Here is a 17,675-nt window from a genome sequence, read left to right as displayed (position 1 = left end):
ATGTGCCTGAGGCAATGGGTTCAGTTCCACAATAAAAGAAAAAAAGAAGAGATAGCGAAGAGAATAAAAATGAAAGAAAGGCAAATATTGACTACTAACACCTTCATACATTAACTAAAGTTATCATTTAAAAATAGACAATACAATGGTAATTGTGAAAGCCTGGGAATGGTGGTGTGGCTGGATGGGAAGAAAGTCATGAATAGGTACAGAGGTGCAGTGGGATTGAAGGGAAAGTATCTCACACTCTATATTCCAGGCTATTATAAATCACAGATATTAGTATCTCTTCCACAATGAAAAGGACCTGATAATGAAAATAAACAGTATGTCTGAGTCAATGAATATGCTATGCACTCTGTTTTACTAATGATATTTTTCATACACACCCCTGCATCCCTTAAGCAATCACTATACATCTATTATATATACAGATATATATAGAGAGAGATATATATAATTTGCATATGCAAGTGTACAGCTAAAAAAAAAAGTTGAAAAGAAATCTCAGTGGTAATAGTATAGTTGAGTATCTTGAGTGACATGGTCACTCTATGAATCTACCCAGGTGGTGAATGTCTCATACACACACACACACACACACACACACACCACATCTACCAATGGCCATGTAATTATTTCTGATTTTGCTTCTGTATTATGGTTGTGTAAGATGTGATTGGGTTGAAAGTGGGTGGGAAATACATCCTGCCTTTCTACACGACTTTCACACCTTCCTGTGAATCTATAATTTCTAAAGACGGCTGAACAGTTGAGTCATTTATTGCTATCTTGGTTTAAATTCTAAGAGGCATCTTAGAATTTAAATGTTTCTTCAAGACAGTCTATTATTCCATATACGACAACTGTTTCTTCTGGTGGGCTTGTTTTAATATTTAGATCAAACTCTCACAGCAATCTTTTCTGCCTTTAACATAGTACACTGAAGACTATATGGAAGAACTTTTTTGCAATTTTTCTACTTAATAAATGAATAATTAATTTAGAGCATTTTGAAGTTGACTGAGAACGGGGCTTTCTTATGTAGAATTAAGACAGTATAAGATAGTGGTTCTCAAACTTCCTAATGCTGCAATCCTTTAATACAGTTCTTCATGCTGTGGTGACCCGATAACTATACTTCATTGCTACTTCATAACTGCAATTTTACTACTGTTATGAATTGGAATATAAATATCTGTGTTTTTAAGTCTTAAGTGACTCCTGTAAATGAGTCATTAGATCCCCAAAGGGGTCAGGACTCACAGGCTGAGAATCACTGGTGTAAGCTAAACATTTAAAATACACTACTTACTAGCTGAAGGAATTACCTTTGGGGGAAGTGTAAATCACTATCTTCTGCTATTGTAGTAACTGAGAAACTGCCAAAGTAGAATGTCTGCCCACATTCCTTATAATGTATTTAAATAAGAACAGGAAGTGGAGCAGTGAGTAATAAATCCGCAGTTTTTGCACATCAAATGATATCTTCTCCAGACAAATGCTTCAAATGCTCGTTTGCTGTGCAGATGCATCTAGGGCAACCAGATGTGAGACCGAGTATCTCCAGCACCAAATTACCGTGACTCTGAACCGAACACAGAAAGTGTGACATTTAATTCTCCTACTAAAGTTTCTTGAAAGCATTATTCTAGACTGATGCCAGTAGAATCTTAAAACATAAAAACTAAGTAAAAATTTTTCAATCACCAACAGATACACAACCCTGGCCACCAATATTAGTTGTTTAGCAAACCCAGGAAAGTCCCTTACTCACTTGTCAAAATCATTCTTCCAAGCGCTTGAAAACCTTTAAAGAAATCTCCAGGTAAAATTTATTTGAACTCTCAACTTGTTACATATTTTTCTTCATTAATATCTTCTTGAAAAGTTTTTTAAATGTTTTACATTTTTAAATTTTATGCATATGAGTGTTTTCCTGTACATGTACAAATGCATCCTTGGTATCTCCAGAGCTTAGAAGAGGGCTTTGGATTTCCTTGAACTAGAGTTACAAATGCTTGTAGCCACCATGCAGATGGGAGGAATAGAACCCGGGTCCCTGTAGTGCTCTTCTTTGTTGCTTATTCTGTCCTTCTCCTTGAAAAAAGAATTTATATTTTCTCATACATATGTATTAACTGGCTTTAAGAAGTAGTTTATAAATTGCTTTTTAAAGAATGTTGTCTGCTATGCATGATGGCACATGTTTTTAATTTCAGCATTTGAGAGGCAGAGGCAGGTGTTCTTCTATTGGTTCAAGGCCATTCTTGTCTATATAATGAGTTTAATCTAGTCTAATGGAGCTACACTGTAAGACTCTATCTCAAATACAAAAACGAAAAACACAAAAAGTCAAAATGTAGTGCTCATTTCTGTGTCTATAGGTTTGTTATTGCAATTTCACTTTTATTTCCCTCATTTATTACTTATGTGTATAGTCAGTATTATACGGCATTGACAAAATTAGCAGAATTATTTTACCAAAATTAGTGGCTATTTCTTTTTCTAGTTTGAGGTCTAGTACGTTTTACATGGAGCTAAAGGTACGGTACTGCCCTATGCCTCTGTCTTGATTTCCATCCTAGTCTATACTCCTTAATATGCTACTTGAGCAGAGAGCTCAGGGGTACTGTCTGCGAGCCTGAGTGTGAAGTGGACTCAAAGCATCATTTAAGTAACTTACAAGCAAAGAGAAATAATCTGGTATGAGAGAACAACCCTCTACTGATGGCTAAGATGAGCTAAAATAGAGACTGTGTGTGTGACTCAACCTTCCTAAGTGAAGTTCAGTTTTCCTCACTATAACTGCCACATGTCCAAACATGGCAACAACCTGTTCCCAGCAGCCACCCACTTCTGTAAACTAGAAAGCTATTGTGCCGTCGCTGATGTAAAATGGAAAAGGAGTCTTTTTCCTTAGTAGTTCAAGTTTCCTTTCAATATGCTTCCAAAATATCATCCCTTTCTCAGTGGTTAACTGAAATATCCAAATGAACAATGTATAAACAGTCATGTGTGTTAATGCACACACACCTCAATAACCTACTGAGGACACATTTTCGACTTGATCAATGCCCATGTTTTAATCCACATATACATATGTGGGCTTACATGAAGTTAGCTCACATTGTCATAAAGCCAACTATAGCTAGTACCAGAGATACACGGTATTAGATTGGAATGTTAGTTTGAAGTCTGTTTCTTTGGTGTTTTCCAGAATGTCTTCAAATGTCAAGAGTGAATCATATGCAAATACTGCTATTTAGCAAAGGCCTCTGGGCTTCAAGAAAGATATAGAAGGAGTCAAGAGATTTTGACTTTTGAGTGTGCCAGGGCCGTAAAATGTACCAGATGGTTCTTGAATCCCATCTCTTTAAAAGGCATCTAACTAGTTCTGTCTGTAGTCGGCTTTTTCGTGGTCTACTACTGGGTTAAGGCTGGGTTAAGGCTGGGTTAAGGCTGCAGCTCACAAAGACTGCCAATACCCAGGAACAAAGTTCAGGGAACCTTTGTATCAGCTTGCTAGTGAGAACTGTGCCTCCACAGCACACTTTTCTTCTTCCCACCGGCCCTCCAGGGGTCACACCCTCTTTAGTTTGATCTTTGCTTACTCATCTCACTCTGTTTGAGAGTTTAAGCTTGATTTTGGTATATGTGTGTATGTGTGTGTATGTATGTACACACACACACACACACACACACAAACAAATGACTCTCCAACATGATTTCTGGTGAAGTAAACCAGACCATATTCCTCGTGTCCTAGCAGAAAAGGCCACCCCACCATCCACAGGCTTTCATAACTGCATTCCTTGTGGCCTGTTTCAGTCTTTGAGTTTAGTAAATATGTTACATTAGTAAATTGACATTTTCTCGCTATCTCCAGGACACCACGCCAGATTGAAAATTCAGTTAGCCAGCAAGACAGAAATATGTCCTTATTTTAAAGACTTACAGTAAAAAGGATGAGGACTTTTAAGACTGGACTGCAGAGGAACTAGTCCAGGGTGCTGTTAAAATTCTTTATAGACTGAAAATACAGAAATATAGGCACAGACAGAGACACATGTAAGTGTACACATGCCCTTTAAGGATGCTCTCATAAGGCATATGATTCATTAGTCAACATTAAAAACTTAATTAAAATATGTTTTGAAATTAAGGCACTGAAGCTTAGAAACTGATCTTAATTGTTTAGATTAAAAAGTAAATACGGCTTACAAAATTTATTTTTCGTAAGTACACATGCTCAGAAGAAACCAAGGGATAAGAAAAGATAAAATAATGATATGGGAGCATATACTATTTTGAAGTTACTTCTGTACTTTCAGATTATTCTAAAGTTAAGGGAATCAAGTACTTCAACAGTAGTGATCATCCCAGAGGTACCGATAGATACTGATAGCTTGCTGTCACCTCTGCCTCTGCCTCTCCTTGTCTCTGTCTCTGTTTCTCTGTCTACGGATCTGTGTCTTTCTCTGTCTCTGTTCTGTTTCTCTCTCTCTCTCTCTCTCTCTCTGTGTGTGTGTGTGTGTGTGTGTGTGTGTGTGTGTGTGTGATACAGCAACCACTCTTGGCATTTTTTTGCTATTGTTTTAGTGATCAATCACTTTGATAGTTTTATACTCACTGTAATTTGCCTGTGCAAGACAAAAGGCTTTCAAGTAGACAATCATCAAACTTTAGCACTGTGATCCCTTCTTTTTGGTCTAATAGGTCTTTCTCCAAGAAAATGATATTTATCTTTCCCATGAAACTGAAAGGAGAAAGGTTTTATCATAATTATGGAAAAAATGCTGTACCTGTTACCATTTGATGTTTTCTAGATTTCCATAAACTACTGAAGATTTGTGATCAACCAACTTGAATAGTATCTCATTTGTAATTACAAAAGCATAGAGAAGAATACCAAATGGGACACAGTGATAGACATTAAATATTTAATCTTTATTAAATTCAAGGTCCTAAAAATTATTAATAGAAGAGAATTTACGAGACTAGGCACTAAAAGAATTTCTCCAGAAGATTCTAGTTTTTATGCTTTATTTTGTTCAAAATATACAATATGTGTGTGTGCAATATTATTTATATATTATATAATCATTTACTTATATAAAATTATTTCCATGAGCATGGAATCTTCCAAAAACATTTTAGATCACTTTTATTAAAAATACATTATTTCTTAGCAAGAAACCTGGTTCCAGAGAAATTCCCAGGAATCCACAAGGAAGACACCAGCTAAGACCCTAAGCAATAGAGGAGAGGGTCCCTGAACTTGCCTTGCCCTGTAGTCAGACTAATGATTATCTTAAATATTACCATAGAACTTCCATCAAGCAACTGATGGAAACAGAGGCAAAGACCTTTATCTGAGCACTGGACTGAGCTCCAAAGTCCAGTTGAAGAGGGGGGGGAATGAGAATATGAGCAAAGAGGTCAAGACCATGAATGGAACATCCACTGAAACAGTCTTCTTGAGTTAATGGGAGCTCATCAACACCCAACTATACTGGGAAGGAATAAGCAGAGGACCAAACTAGTTCCTCTGAATGTGGCTGGAGCAGACTTAGGGGTCACTGGCAGTGGCACCAGAATTTATCAGTACTGCATGTACTGGCTTTTGGGTAACCTACTTTCTTTGGATGGATACTTTGCTCAGCTTAGATATAGTAGGGATGCCTTTGGACCTTCCCCAAAGCAATGAGCTTGAGTGGGGTGGGAAGGTATCTGGAGGGAATGGGAGGAGGGGAGAGAGTGGGAACTTGGATCAGTATGTACAATAAAAAAAGATAATTTATTTTCTTTTATAAAAACGATAAAAGATAAAATTATATATAGAGTTTCTCTACTGGTATGTACAGATTTCTGGGTTCATGTGTTACTTGTTTTCCCAAAGCTCTCTCAACAGAAGGTGTTGTGTCCTTTCCATTCTTGTATGCCAAAGGCCACCTTAGGTATGATGCTCTGAGAATATCATACGGAAATATCCTAGGATAAATCTAAAATATGCTTTGCTCAACCATATGAATTTCATTGAGAGAAGATGCCAGGCAACTTGACAAGGTAAGCAGTATGCCCACCCCGCTATGCCACTGCTCCTTGGAAGGTCACCACACCTCACTATAAAAAGGTAGACTCTAGCTCTGGATGTCTACTTATGCCCATGCAAGACAGAGAGTGGAGGGAAGAGGAAAGGCTAACGTAACAGTCACATGTTCAAGCAGTTTTCTATACAGCAAATCATCTTATTCTTCCTTCTAATTTAGAGCATGTGCTCTCCTTATTTATCTTTGGCTTTACATTTTATTAGTTAATAATAGTGTATTAAATTTACTTAGAACAAGAAATTCATCTACTGACGCACATCTAAGAGTTGCTTACAGAATAAAAGTGAGCATTTTGTGCCATCTAAGTGTTTCTAAGCATTACTTAGACTTGTCACAACCAATGTTGGAAGCTTTGAAATAAAGCAGACGGCAGACGTTCTGTGGTTTGTGACCCTTTCCAAAAAATGTAAAAGTTTATAGTCATTGGATGCAAAGAACTAACTGTGCATCATTGCAAGTTTTTCTTGTAACCAAAATCCTGAGTTAGCCCAGAATTGTGAACAATCCATGTTGCTCTTTAACAATATAGGGAAAATGGGAGATTTAGAGGCTTGAGTTAAATACAATTTCTGATGGAGCACCTCTCCTAGTGTTTCAAATATTCTTGACTTTCCAAAGTAAGGATAGAGACTGGCAGGATGATTGAGCATGTAGTTTGATCCCCACAACCTTGATATTTCAAGTAATGAAGAGCCGAGTTCCCCGTTTGTTCTTTGTATCATATTAAAGCAGTCGTTTGCCTTCTTCCCGGCCCCCTTTTGGATTGGGGTATATAATCATATGGAAAATAAACATGGGCAAATTTATTCACTAGATTGCCCTCCTGTCTCTATGTGCCCCTACCTTGGAACATGCTAACCACATAGAGGCTGGGCCCCAACACACAACGTGGTCATCCACAAATGTGTTGAATCATGGTCTTAGTTAGGGTGTCTGCTGCTCTGAAGAGACTATTATAATGGCAACTCTTATAAAAAAAAGGCATTTAATTGTGGCTGGCTTACAGTTAAAAGGTTTAGTTCACTGTCATCATGGTGAAAAGCATGGCAGGAAGCATAATGGTGCACAGGGAGACATGATGCTGGATCAGCAGGCAGCAGAAAGAGAGAGTGATACAGGGCCTGGCTTGAGCATTTAAAAACTTCGAAGATCACTCCCAGTGACACACTTCCTAACAAGGTCATACCTCCGAATAGTGTCTCTCCACATGGGTGTATGTGACCCATTTTCATTTAAACTACCACAGGCTACATTCATAACTATTCTGGGATGAATGTGGCCTATGGGTCCCAAGTAGGACATCCATAGTCAATATTTGTAAACGTAAATATAGAGCCTGTCTTTAGTATAAGACCTGATCAATTTTGCTTGAAAATGTTCATAGACATAGCAATTGTTGATAAAATTGCATTTCTAGTGATTCATGCTGCAGCTTTAGTTATTAATAATCTTGGTAGTTTAATATTAAAGAGCCTATAAAGCCAAACCAAAGTTTCAGGACAGTCAGAATGAATTTGTACAATATTTAAACTAGAATAAGATAGAAATGGCATGGTTTCCTTGTTTTTGTTTTTGTAGTTCCATTTTGCTACAGAAAACACCTAATTTTCATTATTTGTCATTTGCTTATTTTTCTTTTATGGTGTTTTCCCCAGTTTCCTTCCAGGTTACTATGAAAGAATGGCACTAGTTATTGGGCAGCAATTTCTTCTAAGTTAAAAATGATTAAGAGTAGATCGTCTTGAGGGAGGTGAAACACTCTATCCTGCAATGAAGGTTTCCTGAACTGTTGCCCACGTTGGGCTAGGCTTTTGATGACGCAGCTGTCTTGGTCTTACTTCTGTTCCTGAAAGTAACCCGTCAAACATGCCTCTCCTGTTCCTGCATGTTTCTCCAGTAAAACTCATTGGCTCACCAAGTTGAATTTGGGTGGTATCTTAATTGTTCTGTTATCATTTTCCTATCTGTAGTGTTCATGTGTCCTCAGAAAGTGTCACAGAACAAGTACATGCAATTGCTCATTAAATAAACATTTATAAAACTCCACGTACACATTCTTGCTTTAAAAAATTGTGTCATCAATTCTTTTTCTTCCTACACACATTGAAATTTTTCTTTGTTACATGCTTTTGCTTAATGTATTTTTTTTAGGTGTGTGTTTGTTTAAAACTTGAGTTTCACAATATAGCCCAGAATGGTCCCAAATTCATGGCAATCCTCCTGTCTCATACTCCAAATGCTGCATTTACAGATGTGAGTCACCCTATTCAGCTTCTTTGAAAATTAAGTTCCTTTTCTAACTGAACTTACTGAATTTTCTGTAATATTATTGTTTGTCAATAATGCAAACAAGAAAAGATAAACCTTTTTTCCCCTGAGGTTATATAAATAAAATTTGAGACAATGTTGTCTGAACAGTTTATATTTTCTTAACATGTAATTCATCTGGAAAAGTAATACTTCTCCAGAGATTTAATTTTAACTGACATTTTGCGTCCACCTTTGTTCTAACATACCCTTTTTTTTCTTCTTCTTCTTCTTGCAAGCAGTTTATTCAGGACCTTGTTACAATAACATACCCTTTTTAATGTATGCACCTTTCATTTTACATTGAGAATGAGCATCTTCCAAGATAAATCAAAGTAGAGATGGCTAGTGCAATAAATTTTCAATTTGTAATTTGGGGAAGCAAAACAGAAGTTATCTTAACTCACTGTGAGAATAATTTTATATTCAATACAATTATTAACTCATATTTCAAATTTTTGTTAATGTACATTATTATAGTAATGGAGCTATTGTTAAACTACATTGGTGTGGGAGGTACTTCTGTCTATCTGTTGCTTCTATTGGTTAATGAATAAAGAAACTGCCTTGGCCTGTTGATAGGGCAGAACTTAGGAAGGTGGGGAAAACTAAAGAGAATATTGGGAGAAGGAAGGCAGGGAGATGGGGGGGAGAGAGAGAGAGAGAGAGAGAGAGAGAGAGAGAGAGAGAGAGAGAAAGAGAAGACATGTCACTGAGCCACCACCAGAGTCAAACAGGCAGAAACTTTGCCAGTAAGCCACTAGCTCATGGCAATACACAGATTAATGGAGATGGGGTAAATTAATATGTAAGAGTTAGGCCAGTAAGAAGCTAGAGCTAATGGGCCAAGCAGTGATTTATATAATATGGTTTCTGTGTAATTATCTTGGGTCTAAGCTAGCTGGGCAGAGAGGAGCCAACCAGCAGCTCCCTCCCCCAACACTGCATGAGCCTTCTGAAAATATTTTACTCCAGTTCTGCCTCTATCCATGCAATATTTCTAGCACTTATTACTTAAAACCCCTTCATTCAGTAGCAATTCATGTAGACACTACATGTTACTCATTTCTAATCTAGTAGGTTCAAGGTTGTTTGTCATCTTTTCAATTTTTGCTTCTATTGTAAAACTACTTATTAAAAACTGGTTAAATAAAAATAACATTATAATGATTGTGGAGTAAATAAAAAAATAGAATACTTTTCAAATTGTTCTGTCCATTTTTGTTTTAATATCCAGTCACAGAAACTAAGTAAATGAAAACCCTCTAAGGACAACAGAAATTCTCTCTCTCTCTCTCTCTCTCTCTCTCTCTCTCTCTTTTTCTCTCTCTATTTCTCCCTCCCTTCCTCATTCCCTCCCTCCCTCCCGCCATGCACATCACACACATACAATCTCCATCTCTGTACAAGACACATTTAGATTATCACAAAAGAGAAAAAAAAGTCTTAAAGAAAATGTTGATCTTACCCATTTCTGTCTGGCAGAGTCAGGCAAAGATAACTCTTGGATTGTTTTTATAAAGCCCAATGTGGAGGGCCGCAACCACATTCTCCATTGCTTCAAGGGACAAAGGTAGAGATTGACCTCTGTGACCTCAAGGTGTGGTGGTACATGCCTTTAGTCCTGATGCCTGGGAGGCAGAGGCAGATTGACCTCTGTGACCTCAAGGTGTGGTAGTACACACCTTTGGTCCCAATGCCTGGGAGGCAGAGACAGGCAGATCTCTGTGAGTTCAAGGTGTTGTAGCACACGCCTTTAATCCTAGTGCAAGTGCTTGGTAACTTACTACTGCTGCGTCCCTGCCTACTTCCGAGGCATCATCTGGGATGATGGGCAGCGGACCAATCCAAGAGTGACACGTCAGAAGCGAGGACTGTTTCCTTTATAAGGGCTGGGTTCCCCTCATTCTGGGTCTCCGCAATGTAAGCTTATGCTCTCCCTCTCAAGATGCCTTAAAGCTTTGTTGCAGAAGGATCCTAAGTGTCCCGCATCATTCTTGCGGGCAAGACGGTAGCACGGAACATCCCAAGAGTTCTATGAGCTTAGTTACTTATTTCACAAGTCGTCTCCAGATGTTCCATGAATTATCCAGATGTTTCTCTCAAGTTTATGTGAAAAATTGAATGATCTAAAGTGGCTTGTGCTGTAATCTTAATGTACCCCAGAATAGGACTGAACATGACTCCATATTAAATGGAGCCTATCTAAACTGCTTTAATGGGGAAATAAATGTATTTGCACATTGTCATCAAATCTTGCAGTGGGCTTACGTACTTTGATATATTGAACTCAATGAAATCTGTTCAAAAAGTTCTGCCCATAGAATCTAAAGATTGAGCACAAAAGATAATTTACAAAGAAAATAGAGTTCTAGGTTTAAAACAACTGATGCATGAAAGTTCTATGTGAGGAAGAGCTTTGTTGAGAAACTGAAACATGCAAAATAGGGGGTTAAGTCAGAATAGGAGTATGATTGGAAGAGAGACTGGGAAGTAGAAGAGAAGGGGCAACATGACTTAAGTTTAATCTTGATGATTTGAAACGAGCACAATACAGACTTTAGTCTCCTCTCCCATAAAATCCTCATAAAAGTTAAAAAGGGCTCCTAATCCAGAATCAGAAATAATAGATGGTAGTATTATACATAGAATAATTTGAATAAATAATCAATGCAGAATGTGTATGAGGAAGCTCCCTTGTAGGAGACAACCAGTGTCAAACTGTGACTTTCTGCTCTCAGAAGTAGAACCAGGACAGCCATCGAGCTGGTTAACGGAACCATCCCAAAGGAATTATGCAGAGCAAATACTAAAAGCTCTTCAAAGTACACTGTGCAAGTTCATAGTGGTAGTGAGAAGACAAACCAAGAAACCACCAACTAATAGGGAGGAATATGGAAGAGCTGTGTAATATACTTGAGCTCTACTAAGAAGTCCGTACCATACACACACAGCTACGTATCATTTTCCAGGAGACAAGTAACAGTCATTTCTAAGAATTTGCCATGCACTAGACCACAGTGAAAAAGTCAGCAAATTCCAAAGGGTGGTAGTGTACAGGCTACGTTTACTTTTTTTTTTTAACCAACAATTATAAGAAATTCTACTAGCAAAAATAACTGTCTCACTTACAAGAAAATTTACCGTGCATATGCACACATACTGCAAATGATTGCTAGCTAAAGCAAAATATCAGTAGAGCCCATAAACAATTTGGAGCTAAATACCAAATGGAAATGATATAGAGCAAAACTTTTGGGTTGAGAAGAAAATATATGTTTTTACAGGTATTTGTCTGAAAACAATCTATCCTTTCAATACATGGACCCACCAACAACAACATAAAATAAAATGGACATAAAACAGGAGAAAGACTGAATGTAAAACAATAACCCAAGGCAACCAACTAGAAAACAATTTTTAAAAATCTCACGAATAAAACAAATAGAAAAAAGTTCATAGTACTTTAAATAGTGCGTAGACTCTTTAAGTGTGATCAAGATCACAGCAGACCTAGTTCGCAGGAGCTCATGGATGCTGGACGTAGGCCCTCTGCATGTGCATGACACTTGTGCAGCTTGGTCTCTTAGTAAGAATTCTAACAGTGGGATCAGGACCTCTCCTTGTGCTTTGCTGACTTTTGGAAACCTCTTTCCCACGCTGGATTACCTTATCTTACCTTGCTGTATGAGGAGGAGCTCGGTCTGGCCTCAGCTTCATGTGCCATGCTTTGTGCAAGCCCATGGGAAGCCTGCCCCTTTCTCAATGAGGTCAGAGGAGGAGTGAATGGGGAGGAGTGTTGATGGGAAATGGGAGGGGACTGGGGGAAAGAAGGGAGGGGAAACTGGTTGGTAAGTAAAACAAATGAAAAGATGTTATTTAAATAAAAAAGGAAAACAAACAAGAAATATCCTACATCTTCAACTAAAAAAAAAAGGTATGATCAAGATCAAAGAACACAAATAATCACTAGACATTAACTATGAAACACCAGCAGTATAGAGGAGAATGACGGATTGTAGGAAAACCGAACTTCAAAGTAAATTGAGATTAGATTGCTGATTTCAAAAGCTAAGTTTTAAGCATGTATGCCCTCTTGAAGTCAGTAGTAGTTCACAAAAGGGGTTTAAAATTGCTAATATTTTGTTTTTGTTTTTAAGTTGAAAGAAAAATTCACCTAATTCATCTTGAGTAAATGCCAATGGCTCAAACATGGGTTGTTGTCAGGGCCTGTTAATAAAGTGGTACCCTGTGCTATACATGACAGTGGAAGAGCAATGGGGCTCAAAGTCCTGACAAAGACAGGCAGGAGAAGCAGGAATTAATCACACAGAGAAGTGATCGATACAGAGGAAAGTAAGGAAAATATTATTTACATTTATGAGTCCTTACCTTCCTCTCTAAAAGGGCATTAGTGTGTTCTGTAAAGTCCCCTGAATCTAGGCTGCCAGGGTTTTTAATGTTATCAGAAGCTCTAGGATGCTGACATGACCATCGACTGAACAATGACCTACCGCCTTTGGACCAACTGGACCGGCATGAGTAACAAGAAAGCCATATGATTTTTTTGTTTGTTTTCTCAATGTGTGGTTAGTAATAAAATAACACTAGCAGTAGTTATTATAATTTTAGGGGTATATATGCTTTCTAAAAGTATCAATTTTCCTGGCCTAGTCCCCACTTACAGCTAATTTTAATGTTCCAGGAATATTCATGTAGCCTTAAACACATACACAAATTATTGCTAACAATTGTGAATTATGAGTGGTAAAAGATACTTGTTCTTCTTTACTTTTCTACAAATACTTTATATAATAATGTAAACTTTATCTATTTTTGTCTAACAAGGTTCTCAGTGCTAAGAAGGACAGCTCACGACGCAGGTGAGCAATCAGAAGCACAAATAGGTGAAGGTCACTTAGCAGTGGTGGCACTGGCAGTGTCATTTCGTGCCCTGCTCTTCCCTACTTCTGGTTTCTAGAGGTTTTGACCTTTAAAAGAGGTACTATAAAAATATAAATTAATTAATAAACATAAATATGCTAAAAATGTGAGAAACTGCACAAGCAAGATAGGTGCCCATCATGCCATAAGAGTTTGAAAGCTAAGCTCTGGATAAGGTGTCAGATTGTTGGCTTGTGGACGCTGCACTTCTCTCTGAGTCTTCGCAAGGGCTTCTGCTCTCACCCATCAGCACTCAAGTACCCATTGTCTAGAAGAATGCTTTCTGCAGTCATTGATTACGGCTCATCCCAGCAACTTCATTTCAATTCAGTCACCACTTCAATGACGCGCCCTCTAAGCACAGCTGTATTTTGAGGTGCTGTTGGTTAGGAAGTCAACTTGTGAACTTGGGAGAACACCATGAGGCCTATACCAAGACCCTTGCAGACTTCAAAATGAAAAGGAGAGGAGTCAAAACACGTGCCAGGAGCGTGGCTGACAAAACAATACAAGGAAATAAAAATTATTTGTAAAGCATTCAACATATTGTATTCACAAACTTGTGTGGATGCCTATCAAGCAATTGAAAATAATTTATAGCTCTTCACTCAAACTCAGTAGTAATTGGCTGTTTCCCAGTCTGTGGCATATACGGAGGGCGTTATGGAAAAGCATTTAGGACGTATCTAATGCTGTCCTCATCAGTATTTTCGACACTCTTACTCTCACCATTCTGCAATCCCGTGCTTAGCAGAGTTGTTCATAAGAAGACAGGAGACTCGCATCCCTCTTTCCCTCAATACTCGGCTTCCCAAAGACCTCACTCCAGGATCTGGGTAACAGGATCCACTGCACACCGCTTGACCAAGAATGTGCTAAACCAATATTAACTACTCTTGGACAATATAAACAAGATGAGGCGTTGCCACTTTAGACGTGTAAATGAAATTTGTTTTCTTTGGAGACAAATAAAAGAGCCATGTAGTGAGGTATTTTAGAGACTCATGAGAAAAACACGAAGAAGCTCATTTAAAGCTCATTTTAAAGTATGAGGGAGATCCAGCTTGTAGCATATGTAAAAGGCTTTGAAGATGTAGAATGATGTATGTACGTTGAAAAAAAAAAACCTTGGCAGAGAGGAAAAGACACTGAGGACGTAAAACCAGATGGAGTGTGAAGAACATGAAAAAAACTGAAAACTAAGTCAGCCAGAATGCAGTTTTTCAGAAACAATGGGTATGCTTTGCTGTTATTTAAAATGACCTGACCAAAAATTTCAACTTCAATAATAGAAAAACAAAAATGCTTGTGTCTAATTTATGAATGTGTTTTTATTTAGAAGGAAGCTTATTAAATTTATACTAACCATTTTATACCTTATACTTTCTCCTAGAAAGCACAACTGGATGGTCTTTGTCAATGTGGATAGCCCTGAAAGGCCCTGAGCAGTCTCCAGTTTTGTGAGGCTAGAAGACCATGTAGATAGTTTCTCTGTGGAATATTCCTCCTGATATCAGTATGTCACATTTTTTTCCTGCCTCATGAAATTGTTACAGAATGCCTATAGTTATCTGTATAAGCTCATTATTATTGGGCATGATTCTTCTCTCATTTTATAGTCATGGATTGAAACAGTTCAAAGGTAGATACTGTAGGAGAACAGCATGTTTAAAATTAAGACCTGGCTGCCATTTCAGATGTTCTGCTCAGCTCTGCATTAGGTGTAAGATAATAAATATCTAAGTCATATCATTTCTTTACTATTTTCTTGAAATATAATGAGGATATGCATTATTTTGCAGTCTGATGTAATGAGGACCAGAGTAGAAAATGCAAATAATTAACACTTACGTGTATGTGACTTACCTTATTTAACGAAACCCACATTTGCCTCTCCTCAGATCACCGACTTGCACCCTTCAAGTCAAATCACTGAAAAAAGATGCCTACCTCTGCATATACTGCTCAAAGAAACTGGAGCAAATATGCCATTCCTGAGATTTAATTGTATATGGGGTGATGGTCGAAATTTAAAGTTAACAAACACTCAATGGATTGTGATTAAGCATCTTCATGGGTCTATAGAGGAGGAGACTGAAGCTGGGAGGCGTAGTTTGCCTAAGATCAGTATATTCTGAAATTTGATGTGGTACTTAAAAAGCGCTTTATGCAATGCTGTTGGAACGAGTCAATGGCCATATTCTCCTGCCGTTCAGGTCTTGACAACACTTCAAAGCAAAGGTCAGCAAACTATGTGGATTTGTCCCAGGTCATAGATGTAGTCTACTTCCTATTTGTATCATTCTTAATGTAGCCTAACCTTCCTTTGAGGCGTCAGTATAACTATCCTTAGTTTGCAACAGAGATCGTGTGGCTCGGGAGCCTGAAATGTTCACTGTGCAGCTCCGTGAACCTGCTTTAAGGTGATGTTTGTTGAAGATCTGCTTCATGCTGTCTTTAAAGCAGGTTATTGTCATCCATTGCCAGCATCTGGATTCTCAAGACAAGTATGTCATGAGAAAGCCACATGTGAAGACGGCCTGTTTTCTCACCGTACTCACTGCTTCTCATCACGCCTTGCCTGCTGACGGTGAGGTAATGCGAGTTAGCACGTTCAGCTTGTTTTTCTGAGAGTTCAGCCAGTCCACTTCTAATGCCTGAGTGGTGAATTACTCAGAGGTCCCAGCGTAAAGCAACCTTTGTATTGTGATCCTATTACACAGCAGGGAAGGTCCGTAGAATGCAGGGCATTGTGTGTGAGTGTGCGCGTGTGTCCGTACTGCAGTGTGTCTCGACCAAGCAACAATGCGGTGTGGGCTGAAGCTACTGTAAGTCTGTGGAAGTGATATTAGCTGGGAACTGTGTTTTGGCTGTCATCGTAGAGCATGTCACCACTTTGTCACCTGACTCCTACGTTGTGTCAGCTGTAGCTGGGTGTCTGAGATCCCTTTCGTCCCTGTGGAATGTGCCCAGCGCTTCATGAGAGCAGTCTCCAAGGCTGCCACACAGGCTAACATTGCTGAGCGAGTTCATTTGTTTGTATCCCCTGTGTTGGTGGAGTGAATGTAAGCTCTTCCATTGGAATAAGGGGATTCCAAGTATCAATAGAGGAAGGGTCCACTCTGGAAATTTGATTATGAAATTGTATGTTACAGAATAAAATGTGCGCAAGAATCTTCAACTATTGCTTTTTATCTCACAAAAAATATGACAGTTTTCTTCATGTGTTTTTTACCCCCCTTACTGAAACAGAAAGGCTGTGACACCCTCGCTCAGGCCCCTAGCACATTTATACTTTATAGAGCGACAGAGTGTGTGAGAACTTGGCAGGAACCAGAAGCAAGGAGGACCCTGCATCCCAAGTGGTTCTCTTTCCCTTCCCTGCTGCTCAAATTCCCCTCACAGAGCCTCACTCCGCGTGTACACGAGTTTGCACTTGTACTGCAGGTCAGGTTTATTGCTGACACAGTGCAGTCCTTCACCGGCCTTCATGATTCTCTTGTGCCTGTTGTGACTGTCACGAGTATAGGATAAACAAGGTTCAGATTCATTCATATACAGGAATGTTTTCGTGTGCTTTAACACGGTAGCTTCCAAAACTGAGAAATGCTTCTGTTTTGTGTTAAAACGATTGGGGACATCAGAAAAGATGCAGAGCGAAGGAAGAGGAAGAAAGAGGACGACAAGATGACTACTCCGCCGGTAAAGGTCCTTGCTGATGAACTGACAGTGATCTTCCACTTGCTCAGTGTTGCATATGCGCATCCTCCTACCCACAAACAAAAGAATAAATGTAAGTAAAAGAAATATGAAGAGAGGTGTGAAGAAGAGAGGATTCAAAGTTCTGAACGAGGACCAGCAAAAAAGGAATTTAAAAACTAATCCTTAGTATCTTATGAGTTTCATCTTCTGTGCATAAGAACATCCCAGCAAGCATGGGAGCCTTAGCAATATTCTTCTGGGTTACATGAAAACTTGTCTCTAAGACCCCACTGGGGGAAGGAAAACATTCCCTGTGCTGGCAGGTGGTCCTTTTGTAAGCACTTTCCAATTGAAAGCAGATGTTCCTGGGTGTGAGGAGGTTCCTGGGAAGTTAGTGGGGAGCTTAAGCCAGGGAATGATTGAGTTATGTAGGCAAATGGAAGGTAAACATGCTTCATGGAGAGGCTTTGGGTGTCAAGAACAAACTTTGTATCCTATGCATCTTCACCTCCAACCTTTTCTGCACATGCGTCAACTCTGCAGCCTCCTTCTTATGCTAACCTAGGACTCTTTGTCTCTTATGGACTCTATGGGCATTTTCTGTCAGGA

The sequence above is a fragment of the Myodes glareolus genome, chromosome 1 (assembly GCF_982192425.1).
Source record: "Myodes glareolus chromosome 1, mMyoGla1.1, whole genome shotgun sequence".
Taxonomy (NCBI): Eukaryota; Metazoa; Chordata; class Mammalia; order Rodentia; family Cricetidae; genus Myodes; species Myodes glareolus.
The sequence above is the reverse complement of the archived record's forward strand: the minus strand, read 5'-3'. Positions refer to the sequence as shown.